The following is a 14,064-nucleotide window of genomic DNA, read 5'->3' as shown; positions in this document are numbered from 1 at the left end:
CTATTTTAGTAAATTTTAATAGTTTTCCCGGGACACAGCGGTTACCCATAAATATGACTCAGGCATACCAACATTTTTATCCTGGGCGTTATAACGTGAAGAGATCCGTAGACAGCTAGGACACCAGCAAGATGTTTGGTGATGGTGAGGCGACTAAAACTATATCCCACGATTTAAAGCACGTGTAGGCTACAATACAGAAGTAACACTGTATTCCACTTCCGAATACTACAATGAGTCCTTTTGATATACCTCGGCTCTCCTCTCCACCACCAGCCGCGGAGCATAGTTGGAGGAATTCCAGCTCCGGCTCAACAGCAGCGCCGCCTTTGAACCCTGAACCAGAAAATGTATAAACATATATATTGTTTTCAGTGCTGGCTCGGGAATTGTGACACTTATTTATGATATGAATAACATTCCACGCGTATAACAGAAAGAAAGAGAGAGAGAGAGAGTGTGTGTGTGTGTGTGTGTGTGTGTGTGTGTGTGTGTGTGTGAGAGAGAGAGAGAGAGAGAGAGAGAGAGAGAGAGAGAGAGAGAGAGAGAGAGAGAGAGAGAGAGAGAGAGAGAGAGAGAGAGAGAGAGAGTTAGAAAACAAGCTTATTACCAGCATGCATCATCATTACGTGACTCTGAGGGCCCGGCCTTGGCCACGCTCTGAGTCTGTTTCATGGGTTCCTGCACGCACTCACTCCGACCTTTGCAACGACGGGAATCCACTGCCATTCTCCTCCTCCTCCATCATCATCATCATCATTCGGTTCTTCCTCCTTCTACGCCGCCGCCTCCTCATCCGCCCCTTCATTTTCCTCCTCCTCCTCCTCATCATCATCATCATCATCATCCAGTTCTTCCTCCTTCTCCGCCCCCTCCTCCTCCTCCTCCTCCTCCTCCTCCTCCTCCTCCTCCTCCTCATCATCATCATCATCATCATCATCATCATCATCATCATCATAATCATCATCATCATCATCATCATCATCATCATCATCATCATCATCATCATCATCATCATCATCATCATCATCATCATCATCATCATCATCATCATCATCATAATCATCATCATCATCATCATCATAATCATCACCATCATCATCATAATCATCACCATCATCATCATCATCATAATCATCATATCATCATCATCATCATCATCATCATCATCACCATCATCATCATCATCATCATCACCATCATAATCATCACCATCATCATCATCATCATAATCATCATCATCATCATCATCATCATCATAATCATCATCATCATCATCATCATCATCATCATCATCATCATCATCATCATCATCATCATCATCATCCAGTTCCTCCTCCTCCTCCTCCTCCTCCACTAGAGGAGGAAGAAAAAAATGGAAAGAGACGAACAAGAGAAGGATAATGATGATGCAGAGGAGCAAGAACAAGGAGATAATAGTCATGAATAAGAGAAGAAAGACGAAAACTACTCGGCAAAACTTTTATGACGTGAGTGCCGTTAACAGCGGGAAAGTTGAACAGTGTAAAAGTTTAATGAACGAAACTTTTCAGCTAAACAGCAATAGAAGCACATTTATACTTTTCTCTCTTTGTTTGTGTTTTGAAAGTGTTCGAATACATTTAACAGAAATGAGTGCCAGAGCTATTGAATGTTAAGATAGATAGCGAAATAGATATCTTCCGGGATTTATAGATAGAAATAGATGCACGCATTTATTCATACATGCATATGAGGTATATTCCAGAGTTGCCTACTAGCGGGTATAGGGTCACAGGGCCCACGAAGCTTGAGCTATTCTTTCAATTATCGTAAATTACCTGTGTTTCTCTGGGGCTTGTAACAATTACACCAATACAATAAGTGACACTATTGATAGTAAAAATGTAGCTGATCATTCTCGTTGTTTTATTTATTGGTAAACGAAAAATATATAAATGCCGTCCGGCAGCCTCTCCTCATCCAAAATCGTTGTTCTATGAAAGCCATGCGAAATCAAGCAGAAATGAAATTTAAAAATAAAAAAAAATACATTACATTATATGCTGAGTACCTGCTTTGGGTGCATCAGTGTCGCCTTCGGCGAAATTTATCAACAACATTAGGGCGTCAGGCATGTCGAGAACCTTCTCCTTCACAACAATAGAAAGGCAGATCTTTGTGGCTCAGTGAGGTCACCGGCTTCCGCCCCCAGCATATTATACTCCGTCCTCAGCTGACTGCTGGATGTTGTGTGGGATGAACCAAGACCTTGGGTGGACGTCTCCCACTACCAGGAGCGTGGGCAGGTCAAAGGTGATGGTGTATAAAGCCAGGAGTCGTGAGTGGAGGGAATCATTATTGGACGGAAGCAATTGTCGCACACGGACAGAAAACAAAGGAGGCTCGCTTTCTGCCGACATGCCTGACGCCCAAATGTTTTTGATAAATTTAGCCGAAGGCGACACTGATGCACCCAAAGCAGGTACTCAGCATATAATATAATGTAAATAATATTTTTTTAAAGGTTCATTTCTGCTTGATTTCGCAGAGCTTCATGTAAGAACGATTTTGGATGAGGAGAGGCTGCCGGACAGCATTTATATTTTCTCTCGTTTACTAATCAATAAAACAGCAAGAATGGTCATCTACATTTTATTGACAATAGTGTCACTTATTATTTTGAAGTGTAATTGTTGCAAGTCCCAGAGAAACACAGGTAATTTACGATAATTTAAAGAATAGCTCAAGCTTCGTGGGCCCTGTGACCCTATTGCTGGTGACCCCTGCTAAGAATGAATATACCTCATTGACAGACAGGCAGAGAGACAAACAGACAGACTGACATTAGAAACTCATAAATCTGATCTTTAAGTTTAGCCGCTGAAAAGTAGCACTGAGTAAAGAAAATGGGAAACATAAATGTATAAACCTCCTTCAAAACTCTCCCCCTAAGAAGATCGAACCTTTAAGACTTTTCTCAGTAAGTCGATCAAGTCAAAGAGCAAAGGATTAATGGGATTGAAGACCGAAGGAAACAGAATTGCGATGATTTCTGTCCCTTACCTTGTGTTGGGACGGGTACTCTCTCTTGCTACGCAGAGGGAAAGGAAAATGGATTGGGGTCATTAGTTTTTCAAGAACCAGACCTAAGGAGGAGGAATGGGGCGAGTGGAAATGTGTTGGATGGTTTCTGTATTTGGTGAGGTATGTTCTTTAGCGCAGTGCAACAGGTGGAGCCTAAGAATACAAATTATATATAGTTATTATTATCATCATTATTGTTATTATTATTGTTGTTATTGTTGTTGTTGTTATTGGGTTCCATGAAAGGTTATAAAGGAAAAATAAATCAAATATGGACCCAAACAAAGTCCCCTCGATGAGCAGACATGGATTTGATGATGGACTGAATAATAAACGATAGTGGCAGTAAAGTAAGAGGAAGAATGAAGAAAAAAGGTGACCAGAAAATACCTAATAAGTTAACAAGAGAGCGTTGACTTTTGTTTCAAACTCATCTGTGTCAAACCTGTAATCAGTAACCTCGACACCCCTAAGACGCAGGGAAGAATTAAATGATAAAGGTGAAAAGGGAAATATAGAGAAATGAGATAAAAATCGCCTGTCTAACTGATAGTAGTTAAAGCAACAATAGTTTATGAAAATAGTAAAGCCAAACATGTACTTAGATATAACTTATTATGAGAGACCAGTACAGCCTGAGGGTTATAACTATATGATTCCTTCTTGTACAGCATTAGTCCAGTAATAAAGAGAGTCGTTGAATGCTCACTTGCATAAAACACAAGTGAAGACGCTTGAGTACGTGTTTTTTACATTGTTTTAGAATTTCAATAAGCATTATTCAAACGAGGTTGTGATTCCTAAGTTCCTGAATACGAGATCAAGTCACTACAGTCGCTCCGCCAATCTCCGTCCTCCCACATTAACTAATCAGTTTAATTAATTATCTGCTCCGTCAATCGACAGTTCAGTAATCAGGAACTTGTGTTGTTGCTGCCCGTCACGAATCACTCATTATATTATCATTGTCTGTGACTTGCTACTCATCATCTATTGTATCGTGTCCCTCTGCTCTCCTCCACCCGCTGAATAGATTAGATATATTGTGTCCTTCACATCAAGTGGTGCTGTATAGTAACGTCCACTTCCTCCCCCCTGCATAGTTCTTTTTCAGAAGCAAGTTCTTAATAAGAAATTACCTTATTATTAGAGATTCTGTTAAAGCACGACAGTTTTTTTTCTAGTATGTTGCCAAAGGATAAGACAACCTTCATTTTATGGATTCTGTAAACACAACCCTTTTCTTAAAAGATTGTTTAAATGTAATGAATGTATTACGTTCGGATGGAAGGTTAATTGGCGGGCGTGGCAAGGGCAGAAAGGAATAATGTAATCTTTTACTTTTTGGCCGGATTATCCCTCAAAGGTTGGAAAGTCGAAGAGACTGAATAATTAACTCATAAACAGGATAGTTCTTAATGGATCTGGGAGCACGTTAATTTATAGGAAGGAACAGGGGAGAAAATTATGAATAATGTTAAAAAAAAATTCGAGTTTCCCATCAAAGGTTGAGTGGTCATATACGTGGATTGAAACAAAAAACTCAAAACAGACAATAATTTAATGACAAAATGTTTTACTCTGAGAAGTGAATGCGAGTCATTGGCAGGAGAGAGAAAGGGTGAGAGGAACCCGGGGTTCACTAAGAGCCGAGGCAGAGAACAGATTAGCAGAGAGAATAAAACTTAAAAGGCAGTGCGAGGGAGTGGGGAGATTTAAAGAAAATTTAACGATAGATTACTTATTTGTTATTCATGCTGAGCCAAAGATACTGAATCAATAGTGATGAAAGAGTGCATCTTAACCAACTATGTTGTATGTATTGCAAACTTAAATCAAATGAAAGTACTAACAAAAGGTGAACAAAACATTGCAATTGAACGACGATTTGTTAGCAAAAAGGACAATGGGACTTAATTAACAGTTGAGACAGAGAACATCATACAACATTGCATTGTTCTTAAAGAAAGCAGGTAGCGGGAAAGTATGGAGAAGTACAATAGGAAAATTTAATGGATTAAAGACCAGTCGTTTCAGGAGACTGAACTCACACGAGTCGAGGCAGTGAAACGTTTTGCATATTGCAGTGTACTGAGAAAACCAAGCACAGGAAAGCGAGGAAAAGCATTAAAAAAATCATAAAAAAGTGGTGGACGGAAATTGAAATTGTTGGAAAAGACTGAGCCATGGATCCAGGCAGAGTACAGCTTAGCCGACTGTGTGGCACGAGAACAAGACACAGTGCGTGGTAAGGCACAGTGCAGAGAAGAGAAGATGGATCAACGACACGGACAGACAGGAGGTGTCGGGAGTGGAAGGTGGTGAGGTCACGATAATACAATGGTAGAGGGATTAGAGGAAATGGAACACACACACACACACACACACACACACACACACACACACACACACACACACACACACACACACACACACACACACACACACACACACACACACACACACACACACACACACACACACACACACACACACACACACACACACACACACACACACACACACACAAACACAAACACACTCAAACCAAATTCTCATCCACTTGCATAATTTTCGTCCACGGCTTTGATTCAGCGCCTATACAGATATCTTCTTTACCCCCCCCTCCCTCCACCCCCCACACGTACCAGGTTCTCAGGAAAGCAATTAATTGGCCCCTTCAAAGTTATAAACACTCGTCTCGAGGCCACAATACCTCGTCAGCCTCAGCGACACCTCCGAGCCCTTCACCACCACCACCACTATCACTGACCTCAAACGCCACCACCATCACTTCCTTATTTTATTGGTATCAATGCATCTCAAACGCCATTAATTCCAACATAACTATAAACATCACCACCACATCTTCCTTTCCTTTTAACGCCAACACCAACACCAAAACCACCACCAACACAACCATCACCACTATCACCACCACCAACAACAATAACAATAGCTACTACTACTACTACTACTACTATTACCACCAATATCACCACCACCACCACCCACGGGCTCTCAACACTAGCCTCTATTTTACACACCACATTTATCACCAACACTCGCTCATTATCACCACCAACAACATCCATCATTTAACACCACTATTCATCATCACTCTCCACACCACCCACCACCACCACCACCCCTACCACCAGGCTTTCTGCACTCGGCTTTTCACTCCTGTCAACACCGCTGTTCAGGAGAGCTTGACAAGTGGTTCAAGAAAGCAGCGTTGCATTCACTGATATTCTGAAATGCGCCTCGGATATCTTTCTCCAAATTCACATAATAGTTTGATTCTGAGCTTCGTGACTAAGAGAGAGATAAGAAATATAACTTTTTTTCATGTCTATGTTGTTGTTGACGGGATTTTTCTTTGAGTTTTACTTGTTTTTATTTATTCTGTTGGCTGCGAAAACTTGCCGTTTTCTTTACTCCAACATTCGTGGGCTTCATAAGAATATGAAGGATCTTACAATGGCTGCTGTCAACCATGGCATTGTTTTCTGCGCAAGAACTCTTCTGTCTAACATTAGAGATATTTCAGGGCTTGTTATTCCTAATTTTAATAAACCTGTTCTTATTAGACGGGATTCCTTTCCTCGTGCTCGCGGCGTGGGTTTGTATACTAGATCTGGTTACAGTGCACAACACTTAACTAAATTTGTATGTCACTGCCATGAGATGCAGCTTGTCAAAGTCTCTAGCAAATACAATAATCATTATATTTTCAGCCTATATAGGAATCCAGATGCTAATAATAACTTGTATGATTGCCTTTTAACTGCTATGGCTTCAATACAGTCAGTTGTTGTCGAAGAGTCTTTTATATTTGTTGGAGACATTAATGGACATCACCAAGAATGGTTAGGTTCTATATCTCCAACCAATAGTAATGGTCTTGCTGCGCTGGATTTCTCTAATTTGTCTGCTTGTGAGCAGCTGATTCATGGACCTACACACAGTTCTGAGAACTGCCTGGATTTGGCTTTAACTCACATTTTTGGTGTTGTAGTGGCTTCTGTCCTTGCTCCAATAGATACTTCTGACCATAATGCCATTTATTTTAGATCTGTTTAGACTTCACTGTGCCTGATATCACCATTTCCCGTTAGGTCTATCTTAAATCTCGAGTCGATTAGGACAATGTTTTGAAATTGATAATATTCATTGGCATACTATTTTTCGATCCTATAACCCAGTCTCTGCTCTTTATACTTGTCTATTAGATATTTTACGCAGAAGAGTTCCACCTAAGATAATCAAATCTCGTATGAGAGATAAAGCCTGGTTTAATGATGACTGAAAGCGGGCCTGTGATGATAAGCAGGCTGCTTATCCCCTATGGAGACAGAATGGATGCCAGTTTCTATGGGATAATTATGTTGCTCTTAAAGTTGATCCTCAGAGAATCTATAATGCAGCTGAAGCTGCTTATAATTCTCATATACAGGAGGTTCTTGCAGGAACTATTCAACCACACAAATGGTGGGCTTCTCTTAAATATTCTTTGTTTGGTGTCGATTCTAGCATTCCTCAATTACGCGAGTCTGAAGGTACATTCTCCTTTAATCCTTTAAGAAAGGCTAATTTACTTTCTGATATTTTTTTTATTAACAAACAGTGTGATGATGAATTATCCCTACCTTTGACTTGTTTCCCCTTTCCAAAACTTAGCTCAGATGCATCTAGATCCAGTGAATTGAAAAAGTACCTTATAGATCTTGATATATTTGGTGGGACGGACCCAGATGGGGTTTTTTCCTCTATTCTATAAGAAAATTGCTTCGTTATTGGCACCAAAACTTGTTATAGTATTTAGGTTGCTGCTGAAGTCTGGTAGTTTTCCTTCTTGTTGGCGCAAGGCCAACATCAACTTTTCCTACAGAGTACCGCCCAATTTCTATTACTCCTATCCTCTCTAAGATCGTTGAGAAGCTTTTGGCTAAACGGCTTTCCATACACTGTGATAAATTCAATCAGTTACTTGATTCTCAGCTCGGATTCCGTAAGGGCTTGGGAACACGTGACGCTCTCTTGACTCTGTCTCATGACCTGCAGTCTTCTTTGGATCGTGGGCATGAGTCTCGAGTTGTTGCTATTGATTTTAGTTCTGCTTTTGATGTTGTGAATCATAGGGCTCAAATTTATAAACTACAACTCCTTGGTATTGGTGGAAGTCTTCTCAGTATTTTTAAAGAATTTTTAACTAATCGATCACAGTGTGTGGTTGTTGACGGTGCTGCTCTGCTTCTCGGCCTGTTGTTTCTGGTGTTCCTCAGGGCAGTGTTCTTGGACCTTTATTTTGTAACATTTTTATTTCTGACTTGGGCATTAACCTCGAAAACAAGCTTATTTCATGTGCTGATGATACAACTCTATGCTCCTCTGTTCACTCTCCTATCAACAGAGGTGAAGTTGCTGCATCTCTGAATAGGGACTTGGCAATGATCACCGCTTGGTGTCAACTTTGGGGCATGAAGCTTAATGCTAACAAAACGCATTCCATTACCATCAGTAGATCCCGTACCTTGAATCCACCTCATCCTTGTTTGCATATTTTTGGTGAATCGATTAAGGATGTTTCTTGTATTCGTTTGTTGGGAGTCACTCTTGATTCTAAACTGACATTTGAGAAGCACATCCGTTCCATGTCTTCCACTACTGCACAGAAGACAGGCTTACTTCGTAAGTGCTTCAAAACATTTGCTTGTGACTCAACTGTAATCAAATCTTTTTATGCATTCATTTTGCCCCACTTTGAGTATTGTGCTCCTGTTTGGATGTCTGCTGCCAATTGCCCTTTAAAGTTACTTGACAGAGCTATCAATTCAATTAAACATATTTCTCCGGCACTTGTTCTGGATCTTGATCATCGGAGTCAAGTTGGTGTCCTTAGCATTTTATTTAAAGTATCTTTTAAGAATAATCGGCATCCCTTACACAATGCTCTGCCTTATCCTTTTACTCCTGCCCGGGTCACGAGGTTTGCTCTTAGTCAAAACGATCTTGCTTTTAATCCTATGAATTTTTGTACGACAAATTTTCACGATGTTTTCTTCCGTCGTTGACAAATTTACGAAATCAGTTACCCAATGAAATTGTCCTTTCTGCAGACATTTCTACATCTAAGTCTCGTGTGAATGTCTTTTTGCAACAGTCATTTTATTTTTCCTCCTTTTAGCAATGACTGGCTAGTTTCTTAACTATTCGTTGCCTTTGCTTCTCTCCAGTACCTTTTGGTATTTTGTGTGGTTCAACTTGTATCTGCACTCTGGAGGGAGGCTTTGGTAACTTATCGTAATAATAATAAAAATAATAAAAGATTATACCTCGATTAGATTTGATGGCTAGTACACAAACAAGAGATAGACAGACATACGCACAGACAGTCAGACAGACGGACAGACAGGCAGGCATACAGATAGACAGACAAAAGGAAAAGTAGGGCAAAGAGGGAGGCCCAGACGTTACAAACCAAGAGTTATTATCCTTTTTGAAAAGGTTTTTACACACACACACACACACACACACACACACACACACACACACACACACACACACACACACACACACACACACACACACACACACACACACACACACACACACACACACACACACACACACACACACACACACACACACACACACACACACACACACACACACACACACACACACACACACACACACACACACACACACACACACACACACACACACATACACTACATATATGAATGGTAAGACGATTTGTATTCTTCTTCTAAGCGGTTTTTGAGCGAAAGAGAAAATTGCAATCATGTGTGATTTCCTTTCCCAGAAGAAAGGAAGGGCGAATACCAGGATTGGAATATGCTGCAGAGAGATTGATTGATAAATAGACCTATAGATAGATAAATAAATCCATTCATAAATACATTGATAGATACAGTTAGATATATAAATAGAGATACAGATAAATATATAGTTAGATTGATATAGTTAGATAGATAGAGTTATTTAGATAGATTGATAGATAAATAAATAGATAGATATAGATAGATGGATAGATAGATAGACAGATGCATAGACACAGACTGATAGACATATAAACAAATGAAAACCAAAGACAGACAGACAGACACAAAGAGATGAAGTGCTTTAAAAATCAACGATCCGCTTTGATTTGCATTACTTTTTAGGATATGTTTGTCTTTATACTCACTGTGTTGTAATTTCGCTCACCTGCATAGTGGGAGCTAGATGAGGTTAATTGGGGTCAGGAGCTCAGTGTGTCGCATTCACCGTGACCTCACCTCTGTGGAAAAAGAGAAAAGTTAATTGGAAAGTGTAGTCCGGGAAGCCTTTGACAAATTGTATTTAGCGAAAAGTTTCCACTCGACTTTCACTTCTTTGAGCTCGTTGGTGCGATCAAGATCTGAATTAAGGTTTTTAAATCTTGGTTGCGATGACTCCATTCACCCCCTGAAGCAGAGCGGCAAGGGCCAGGCCGCTGTATACCTACCCCTGATGAGGAAACTTTAGAACCCGGTAGCTGCGGGGATCATGTTTCTTAATGGTCCCTCTAAGCGAGAAAAATGAGAAAAAAAATCATCCCTCACACAAACCATTTCATAATATATATCAAAGCATTTGTGATCAGATTATGTATCATCTATTTTTGGGGATTTTTCTCATGGCACAAATTTGGCCCGTCGCTGCTACACGGTAAAGCCACAAATTTGGCCCGTCGCCGCTACCGGGGAGGATGTTCTTCGATTTCCCCTTTATGTTTTGTCCTGCGTCACATACTGTCCTTGAATAGGTAAAAGAAAAGAAGGGAGCCGCTCACACTCTTCCGGTAAAAAGTATCGAAATGTATGAAAGCGTGGACGATGCATTTTAGGAATTACAGAGTTTTGACTTATCTTTTCTGGCATTTCTACCAGTATTTAGTCCAGGTATCAGAATTTTATGGATCAAGGCTTTTTAATGCTTATATTATCACCATTTTCTACAACAAAGGAGACAGCTCGGGCACAAAAAAAGGAAACAACAATAAAAAAAAACCCGCTACTCGCTGCTCCCAAAAAGAATCCAAAGAGGTGGCCGAAAGAGAGGTCAACTAAATTAAATGGGAAGGGGCTGTTCACGTATTAACTAACCGTGGATGGTATATTATTATAGGAATTTCAGTGTTCAATAATATTCTAGATCTCTAACATGTAAACAGTGTACGTACGCCCAGAGGGTAGAAATAGTAATCAACTTCATATTGTTGAAATTATTAAGACAACCATGTGGAGAGTATAGCCCGGAGGTGAAAGTAAAGAAGCTGACAACACGTTTCAGTAATTATATATATATTTTTTTATAACAAAGGAGACAGCTCAAGGGCACACAAAAAGGAAATAGTAATAAAAAACGGCCCGCTACTCACTGCTCCTAAAAAAAAAGAATGTCTCTCTTCAGTTTCCAAGAGATTTCAAACCTGAGGAAGTTGAACATAAAAAAGAAATATCCTGTTTTGATCGTATTTGAATCAGTGAGACAGAATACATACACTCCGGCCATCTCAAATGTATGTGGAACTCTTAGAATTAAACTTTTATGCGCGTGTTCCCTTTCCAGAGTGAGTATTGATATATGCATAGACACAAACTGATAAATAGATAAGTAGATAAGATACAGAAAGACAAACAGACAAACAGAGGAAGGACATGCACAAGGAGATGAAGTGCTTGAAATATTCACGACCCGCTTTGATTTGCATATTTTCATGAACTTTTTATTTCACCTCATGGGGTCGTAACGTCATTCACCTGCAAAGTGCAAGCAACTGGGTGAGGTTAGATGAGGTCAAGAGTTCAGTGTGTCACATTCATCGCGACCTTACCTCTGTGGAAAGATAAAGTTAATTGGAAAGTGAAGTCCGGGAAGCCTTTGACAAATTGTACGTAGTCAAAAGTTTTCACTCGAGTTCCCGTTCTTTGAGCTTGTTGCTGCGATGACTCCATTCACCCCCTGAGGCGGAGACGGCAAGGGCCAGTCCACTCTATATCCGTGGAAGGAAACTTTAAGAGGATGTTCTTTGATTTGTCTGTATGTTTTATCCTGCGCCACATGCTGTCGTTAAAAATGAACTGACCAGTCTACACTATTCCCGAAAATAAAGTCGAGATGTAAGAAATCGTAAACGATACTACATTTTGAGAAATAGTGTTTTTGCTTATCTTCTCAATAACCAATATATTTTAAACCAGAGGAAGCCGAATATAAAAAAAAAGTTCTATATTGATTGTATTTGTAGTAGTGCATCGGACTATACCCTCCCCCATCCAGCCCTTTCGAATATGTTTATAATCCTTAGAAGTGATACACTTTTTTTGTATGCCCTTTCCAAAGTGAGTATTGATAAGCGTCAGGTTCTTTACTGCATGCGTTCAGACCCCCTCCCTTCAGTTTATATAATTCAATGCACCGTAAATAAGTCATAGGCCTTGCAACTCCGCGGAAGCCTAAAAACTGTTTCTTGTACCCTCCTTTTTTGTAGTCTGTCCAATCAGAGTGGGTACTGTACTCAGCAGCGTTCGTTGCTGCCAGCATTCAGACTCCCTCATCCGGTACATTGTCAAGTACCCAAACACCGTCCGAGTTTGTGGAATCGTTACTCCTCTTCGTCACCCCCTTCGTTCCCTTCAAAGTGAGCACTGTGACCCGCATAGTGTTCGTTACCGGGTCTGAATTCTCTCTGTGTTCTCGGATATTGCATGGTCAGCCTTCCACCCCCCCGCCTGTCAAGCCTGCCTGCTCGGGTAAACTTGTTACATGCCGCCCGTGTTAAAATAGAACTCGGGAAAATATTAAATTCTACTTCAAAACTGTCCACTCCATACAGGATTTTTCTTTTATTTCAGTGGTAAGTGTTCTGGTGGATGCTGGAGGGGTAAGAGCTACATGTTTCATGACAAGCAATCCCTCTCCCTAAAACCTCCTCTACCATGATGTCTCTGATAGAACTGTCCACAACATACAGGATTTTTCTTTTGTATTTCAGAGTGGTAAGTGTTCTGGTGGACTGCTGGGGAGGGAAAGCTAAATATACGATTCCAAGGTGATTCTAGCACCTAAAACCTCCTCTACAGTTGATTCTGGTAAGTATAACCCTGTCTTTTCATCAAGCCACAGAAAGGGGAAGCGGTGATGGTGGTGGAAAAGAGGGTGACGGTGACTCTGTTAGTGGTGATGGTGGCGTGGTGACTGGAAAATGGTACATCTTCTGCCTCACTAAAGTCTGTTCACTTAAGTCCGACCCAAGCTGACAACATAAACCTAAGCGTGTTTGCAATCTGAGTGCTGATTGGCTACTGCTATGGCTTCTGTTTGTGTTTATTTCACGAATCACTTTCTGCTAATCTGCACTGTGCTTACGAACACGCTTAGGTTTATGTTGTCAGCTTGGGTCTGACTTAACCCCTCGGATGCAGATTTCCTACAAGAAGACATCACCAAGCTACGGGAATGGAACAAAAAGTGGCTGCTACAATTCAATGAAGAAATATGTAAAGTCATGCACATTGGGAGGGGATATCCAGCATACCAGTACCACATGGGAAACACTCCACTATCCAGCACAGAGGCAGAGAACCTGGGACTATATGTTACCAGGCTACCAGTGAAGGCAAAATCTGTACCAATCGCAGCGGACGGGAACACACTATAGCATTGAGAGGGTTAGTTCGTGAGAGGGTTCATTTGTACTGAGACGATAGTGTGCTAGGGAAAGGCATTAGGTGCAGCAAATTTGTTTCACGGCGAGTTGCTACGCCTGAAAGAGTTAGCTGAAACGCTTCACTGGAATCGTTTCTGGGATACAGATGTTATTGCACTTCATACTGTTTTGCCGATATCGCTTTTGCCCCTGAGTTTTGTGTTTGACGGAAAAGAATCAATGAACGACGTATTAGAATTTGTCGCTGCGTTTCTGATTTCAGTGAACGGATGACT

General features: G+C 40.6%; 1 protein-coding gene across 1 annotated transcript in view; it reads right to left on the bottom strand.

Moving 5' to 3' along the window:
* The window catches only part of LOC127009666 (gonadotropin-releasing hormone receptor-like), a 110,094-nt gene that overhangs the window by 38,507 nt on the left and 57,523 nt on the right, over nt 1-14,064 (bottom strand). The window contains exon 3 of the mRNA XM_050882944.1: nt 10,303-10,375. The gene's annotated coding sequence lies outside the window, so the exon portion shown is untranslated. The remainder of the gene's footprint in view (nt 1-10,302; nt 10,376-14,064) is intronic.

This window comes from Eriocheir sinensis, chromosome 41 (assembly GCF_024679095.1).
Source record: "Eriocheir sinensis breed Jianghai 21 chromosome 41, ASM2467909v1, whole genome shotgun sequence".
In the NCBI taxonomy this organism is placed as follows: domain Eukaryota; kingdom Metazoa; phylum Arthropoda; class Malacostraca; order Decapoda; family Varunidae; genus Eriocheir; species Eriocheir sinensis.
This window is presented reverse-complemented; position numbering and strand designations above follow the sequence as displayed.